The 7361-nt window shown below is 48.2% G+C and overlaps 1 non-coding gene across 1 annotated transcript; it reads right to left on the reverse strand.

The window, feature by feature from the left end:
* Nucleotides 1–5834: 5834 nt before the first annotated feature.
* TRNAP-UGG (transfer RNA proline (anticodon UGG)) lies at nt 5835–5908 on the reverse strand. The gene has a single exon. It is a non-coding gene; the product is annotated as a tRNA-Pro (tRNA).
* Nucleotides 5909–7361: the final 1453 nt, after the last annotated feature.

Genomic DNA, 7361 nt, shown 5'->3' on the forward strand with positions numbered 1-7361 from the left:
GATAACGTGGCCAGTGATTAGTCAAAAAAAGGTGTGGTTGGGATACAAAAATTGGAATACTAACGCCTGGGGCCGGGTCAAAAGACTTGAGGAAAGTACGCACTGTTAGAAGTTGGAAGCGGGAATAGAGGTTGGGGATACGCGCTTCCAGATAAAGGACAGCGTTGGAAGCTGATTTTGGGAGCCCGAGGCATAGCCGTAGGGCACGTCTTTCCAGTAAGGCTAATGGCTGCAGCTTGTAGTTCGCGCTACCAGAGAACAAGGGGCAACCAAATTCCAGAATAGGTCTCATATAAGCATTATAGAGCAAGAGTAGCGTGTCACGACGCATGCCAAACTTTTTATTGCCAACTCGGGTCAAACGGCCCAGTGCACGTTCCCCTTTAATAACATTATTCTTAATATGGTGTCGCCAGTCCAGATTTTGGTCATAAGTAACACCTAGGTATTTAACCGACTCCACCTGCGGAATTGGAGTGGAGCGGTAGGCTAGCGAGATGTACATAGGAGCGTCGGGTGGAAATACCAGCACGCCGCATTTGCTGACATTAAGTGATAAATTGATTTGGTCCAACCAGACTTCAAGAGCATTCAGATATGCCTGCAAATACCCGTAGAGCACATGAATATCATTTGCTGATGCGAAAAAAGCTATATCATCTGCGTATACATAAACTGTAACGTTAGGATGAATGGGGATGTCCCGAACTAATATGTTGAAAAGCAGCGGAGAAAGAACAGAGCCTTGCGGCACACCTCTTGATTGACCATAGGTATTAGAACAAAAAGATCCGTCTGTACAGAAGAAAAATCTATCTTTTAGAAATTCACAAATCCAGGCGTAGAGGTAATGCGGTGGTTGTAGTTGAGCAAGCTTGTTAATGAGGACTGTGTGCTCCACGCTGTCATAGGCCTTCGCAACGTCAAGCGTCTCCAAGACCGAAACTTCTCTCTGGCGCATTGAGAGTCGTATTCGGCTCTCGAGATCCACATGCGCGGACCATATGGAACAACCGCGACGAAAGCCAATCTGTGCGGGGCTGAGGCCGTTAATATGATGAACATGCTTTGTGTGGCGACTGTGTACTACTCTTTCTATTAGCTTTACTAAATTTGAGGTTAAAGCAATCGGCCGAATATTGTCGAATTGAAATCCATTGTCTGCATTTTTTAAAAGTAAAATTATTTTCGCAATTTTCCAACTGTGAGGAATCCAAGAGGTTTCCAATGACGCATTTACAATATCTAGAAGGTGAGTTGGAAAGTCGTGCGCTAAAATCTTTAACATGCCCACAGTAATCCCGTCAGATCCCGGAGCAGCAGAGTGCATCGAGGAAACAATTTGCAGGAGCTCCGACACGTCGACCTCAGGATAGTCCGAGCTGGGGGTGAGAGTGTGCAAAGGTTCTGCTTTCTGTACCTGGAAACGTAAGGCCAGCCCCTGCGCGATGCCTTCAAGGTTTTGCTTAGCCTCCTGCGGAGACATTACTATTGACCTTATGCGATTGGAGGCCGGAGAGCTGTTATTCTGCGCCATGAATCTATAGAGAGCCTTCTTATTCTGGGGTTTCGAGAGATACGTGTTTAAATTTTGATTATAATCCTCCTTTGCCTTTTTAACAGTTCTTTTGAAACATGCAGAGAAGAACTTATAATTTATCCAATTAGCTGGGCTCTGATTATAGGAAAGGCTTTTCCAGGCTGCTTTTCTACGACGATAAGCTTTCTCACACTCCTCCGTCCACCAAGCAGACGGCTGTCTGGCAGGAGCAGTAGTGCACACCGAGAATACAGAACTCTCAGCAGCATCTTGCAGAAAGGTAATTGTCCGCTGAGCTCTTTGTGCTCGACCTGAGCTAACTATGGAGGGGAGTGAGGCAGATATCAATTTTTTGTACATAATGTGGTTTAGAAATTTCATGGTTGCACCACCTTTTCTGATAGGCGAGGATATAATAGAAAAGGTTATTGGAAAGTGGTCACTAGATGTACCTGATTCTTCAGTTGACCATGCAGATACGCCAACCCCACGAGATGCTAATGTTAAATCTATGATTGAACGGGATCCTCCACGCATAAAGGTTACTGCTCCGGAATTACAGCAGCGCACTGCATTCATTGACATCCAGGACCACAGAAGCTGGCCGCAGGAGTCAGAGCGACTATCCCAGGCACTGTGGTGCGAATTAAAATCTCCTGCGATGAGTGTGCTGTTTGCGCCGCTCAGTAAGGTGTCCAAACAGTCTGTCCTGTGAACACCGATTGGGAAGTAGACGTTAGTATTAGTGACTTTGGCGCACTGTGGAAGGGAGATTTCAACCGCCAACAACTCACAGTCAGGGCGCATAACTGTCTGCGAGATTGATGCCCGGTGACAAATTTTCGTAGAGATCATAGTTATTAACCCACCACCCCTGCCATTAACGCGATCTACCCTGAAAACACGAAATTTTTTAAATGTGAATGATTTAAGTGGAGAGAGCCACGTTTCTTGTAAAATCACAATATCTAGATTATGTTTATGAAGAAGTAATTCAAGATCCGGTAAAGAAGAAAGTACGGAGCGACAATTCCACTGCATAACTTTTAGACCCGCCATGATTATCGACTGGTTAAAGAGGCATCAACAGCCTCCTTCAGCACATCAGTCTGGGAAGCGCCTCCGATCTTTACTTCATCTTTATTGTCCCATCATCGGTCTCGGCCACGACTGCGGAACTGAAACGAAGAGAAAACACCACAGTCCTTTACACATAATGCGCTTCATAACGGGGAGGATTCCACGAAGGTCTGCGAAAGCCCCAAGACAACAGGGGCCAATCATTAATCACATACAGGAATCGTATAGCAACTGCAGACGGCTGCGATCGTAATGAGAGTTGCGCTGAACACCAACATTTCCAGCGAACCATGCGAACACTTTCGCTTCAGCTCTGCAGGCCATGGTAGTACGAAGAGGCATTATTATATATTCCGTCCACAACATAATCAGTGTAGCAAGCGAACAACCCTTTGCTTCGACCGCGACACGTGCACTGCGAAATTGTTTCCTCTCCGCCTGTCCTAATCTGCCTGAAACGCTGCAGTACACACACGCCACGTAATGTCAACTGACCGCTCAGTGAAGACGTAGGGCCCATCGTATTTCGCGGTCAGTTTACGCCCTGCCGACTCTAGGGCGCGTCGCACCCAGACCTCGTCTCCAACTTCATAGCAAGGAGCTGGTCGATGTTGGCGGAGGAAGTTGCATTTTTACACCTGTTGCGCACGAGACGCTCTTTACCGTGCATCCCACCTGATGCGCTGACAAGCTACCTGTCGTGGCACAGGGGTCCCGATATTGATAGGTGTTTCCAAGTTGCACGTTGTTGTAAGTTGAGGCTCTTGACAGCACACAATTTTTGAAGGCGTTGTTCCTGCAGAACTGTGCTCAGAAGTGTTGACAGCGTAGGCTGCCGCTCGGAGGTGCTGGTCCCAGTCTTCCTCTGCTGTTTGTTATTCATGCAGGAGGGAGTGAGTCGCGAGTGCATGGTATGATTCGTCCGCTCAGGGAGACCATCCGCTTGAGAGTGGTACGCCGATGCAATGTGGTGCTCAACACCCGTCCGGCGCAGGTAGGCACGGATTTCGCGACTTCGGAAGGTGGTTGACTGGTCCGATATTAGTTTTCGAGGAAACCCGTAGCGCCATTCAAACCGGTCTAGTAAAAAAGTCAACAATGTAGTGACAGCGAGAGAGGGCCCAGAGGCAACCTCCGCAAATTTTGACAAATAATCTACAGCCACTAATATATACCGATTCCAACTGCTGATGTTGACAGAGGTGCAATGTTGTCAATCCCTACAGTGTGAAATGCAGTCTTAGGCAAAGGGATGGGCGTGAGAAACCCGGGTTGGCATCCTGGAGGACGCTTTTACAGCTTTCAGACTTCGCAGCTCGAAACGTACGCGCGGATGCTGCTGCCCATCTTGGGCCACCACAAGCGTTCCTGCTCATTTCGCAACGTAGATCGCTGGCCAATGTGCCCTCCTGTGGGGCGGTCGTGAAGGGCGTCTAGCACCGAAGCAGAAAGTACGAGGAGATGCTGTTCTTCCTTGCAGTTTTTGAGCCACTGTGGCGGTACAACGTGGCATCCGGAAGGACAAACTTGGTGTTTCTCCCGGTGTCCCAGGTGAGCCATGATACTCGCCAAATCTCGGTCCTCATTTTGGGCCTTTTTATATAGTGCTGGCTAAATATTAGAGCCAACTTTCGCTGGAGCGAGATCGAGAGCAGCCGTCACCACTGCGGCGTCGCGACAAGGTATCGCAATTCGGTCAAGAGCCCCGGCTCGATTCCGCACATCATATGTGTATTCTTGAAGAGTAATTATCCAGCGAGAGAACTTGTGCTTGAGGTGCGGCTTCGTGAATATCCAGGCGACTGCGGAATTATCCGTTACGATGGTGAATTCCTGTCCTAAAAAGTAGTAGCAAAACTTTACGTCGACACTCCAGACTGCCGCCAGTCATTCCAACTCGTTGGAGTGGTAATGGCGTTCGCAATCAAACAGTTTGCGGCTGGCGTACGCAACGACGTGCTGAGAATCCTGCGCCATTGTAATAGACTGAAGCTGAGACGCGGTCGTCCGCTCGAATGCCTAGACTTTAATGTCACTTCCTTGTCCTCTTCTCCCCACGCCTCCGATTTTTACTTAATCTTTGTTGTCCCGGCATCACAATATATATATATATATATATATATATATATATTATGAAAGCTAACAGCCACCGAAATCAAGGTGCATAGGGGAATCTTTTTAATTTTTTTAATTTGTAGTGCCAATCAATCGGCTTAAAGAAAATTACTTATAAAGCAGCAGAAAAAATAATCATGCCGCCGGTGGGATCCGAACCCACGACCTCCAAATACCGCATCCGGTGCTCTTTCCAACTGAACTACGGCGACGGCGGTCCAATCTGCTGCTTTCGTGGGTATTTATGTTTATTGGGTGTAAGCGAACCTTATGAGTGTTCACCTGCGCCACCCTCGTCCATAGCGGTGGACGTAGCACGTCCTGTAATACCGCGAGTGTGACGTACAACTTCATCTAACGGCGAGGGCGTAAACTGTGCGAGAGCCCTCTTATGCTACCTATAGCAACAAGACTGCCATAACCGAGACCCCCGTTATGCTATTAGCAGACAAGGTAAACGAAATGAGGGGCTCGTTTGACAAACATATTAAGGAAGCTAACAGTCACCGAAACCAAGGTGCATAGAGGAATGTTTTTTAATTGTTTAAACTTTCTTTAAATTTGTATTGCCAATCAATCGGTTTAAAGAGAATTACTTATAAAGCGAAATAAAAAACAACCATGCCGCCGGTGGGATCTGAATCCACGACCTCCGAATACCGCGTCCGGTGCTCTTACCAACTGAGCTACGGCGACGGCTGTCCAATCTGCTGTTTTCGTGGGTATTTATGTTTACTGGGTGTAAGCGAACCTTGAGAGTGTTCACCAGCGCCACCCTCGACCATAGCGGTGGACGTAGCACGTCCTGTAATCTAATGCCGCGAGTGTGACGTAGAACGTCATCTAACGGCGAGGGCGGAAACTGTGCGAGAGCCCTCTTAAGCTACCTATGGCAACAAGACTGCCAGAACCGACACCCCCGTTATGCTATTAGCAGACAAGGTAAACGAAATGAGGGGTTCGTTTGACAAACATATTAGGAAGCTAACAGACACCGAAACCAAGGTGCATAGGGGAGTGTTTTTAATTTTTTTTAATTTGTAGTGCCAATCAATCGGTTTAAAGAAAATTGCTTATAAAGCAGCAGAAAAAACAACCATGCCGCCGGTGGGATCCGAACCCACGACCTCCGAATACCACGTCCGGTGCTCTTACCAACTGAGCTACGGCGACGGCTGTCCAATCTGCTGCATTCGTGGGTATTTATGTTTACTGGGTGTAAGCGAACCTTGAGATTGTTCACCTGCGCCACCCTCGACCATAGCGGTGGACGTAGCACGTCCTCTAATACCGCGACTGTGACGTAGAACGTCATCTAACGGCGAGGGCGGAAACTGTGCGAGAGCCCTCTTTTGCTACCTATGGCAACAACACTGCCAGAACCGAGACCCTCGTTATGCTATTAGCAGACAAGGTAAACGAAATGAGGGGCTCGTTTGACAAACATATTAAGGAAGCTAACAGTCACCGAAACCAAGTTGCATAGGAGAATGTTTTTAATTTTTTTTAATTTGTAATGCCAATCAATCGGTTTAAAGAAAATTACTTATAATGCAACAGAAAAAACAACCATGCCGCCGGTGGGATCCGAACCCACGATCTATATATATACTTAGCAACCTGCCCACCGTATCAGGCGGCAGCTCAATAAATCATGAGAGGCTCCTCAGGAAGGCCAACCATTCGCTAACCAACTAAAGTCGAACGGACCGCCGCCCCCGCCAGAGAAGGGGAATGTCGCATCGCTTGACCGCAGCACCCCTGCGCCAGGAGCGGTAGGAAGACTCCAAGGCATGTATGAATGCCGATGATGACCAATTCCGCCCATATGGGCATTAACCCAATATCGCCATCCGAACAACTGCCATCCGTGAACACTGGTTCTGAACACCGAAACCGATGGGAAAACTGAACTGCTAGCGCACCTAATTAGCGTTTGGCCTAACTGCGCATATCGATCATGATTTTTTCCCACGCGCCATTTTGCACCGGTATAGTCCTAACTGCTGCCGCAGGTGGAAGAGATACGAACTCTCCCGAGAAGGTAACGACGCAGCTCTCATCCCGATTTATTCGCACTCCAAAGTTGTCGTAACTCTGCTCACACATATCGGCTTCCATGCTGCCACCTGGCTCGGGGCTCGCGCAGTCTCCAATCGTACGTGCGCTTGCAGCAGAGAGGTTTGTGCGGGTTCGATGTAAGTTTTGCGAACAAGTCACGCAATGCTCACTCACCTTCCCGTCGACTTGGAACTCGCACCGCTCTTGGCGGAGCCCAGCGTCGCATGCGTCGACGGCTCTCGAGTGGCACCCTGGCTTGTTGTGGGCCTATCCACCGCGAACTGCATGAAAATACCCAACTGCTCGTCACGTGTCCTCCTGAGACCCGCAATGCCGCGCATCCGATTTTTTCTCAAACGCTTAGCAAATGGAATTTGCTTGAATGGATGTCTTCCTTTATTTTGTGCCTGTATTTGCTCCTCTTTCCCTCTATTTGCTACTCTTATCCTCTATTGCCCCTATTTGCCTGAACATTTGTGCAATTCGTCGAATTCCCACCATGCTTCGTTCCAAATTTTCAAATATGGCGCCACGCATCGGCTCCGCCCACACTTTCGGTCACGTG

The sequence above is a fragment of the Amblyomma americanum genome, chromosome 1 (genome assembly GCF_052857255.1).
Source record: "Amblyomma americanum isolate KBUSLIRL-KWMA chromosome 1, ASM5285725v1, whole genome shotgun sequence".
NCBI classification, from domain to species: Eukaryota; Metazoa; Arthropoda; class Arachnida; order Ixodida; family Ixodidae; genus Amblyomma; species Amblyomma americanum.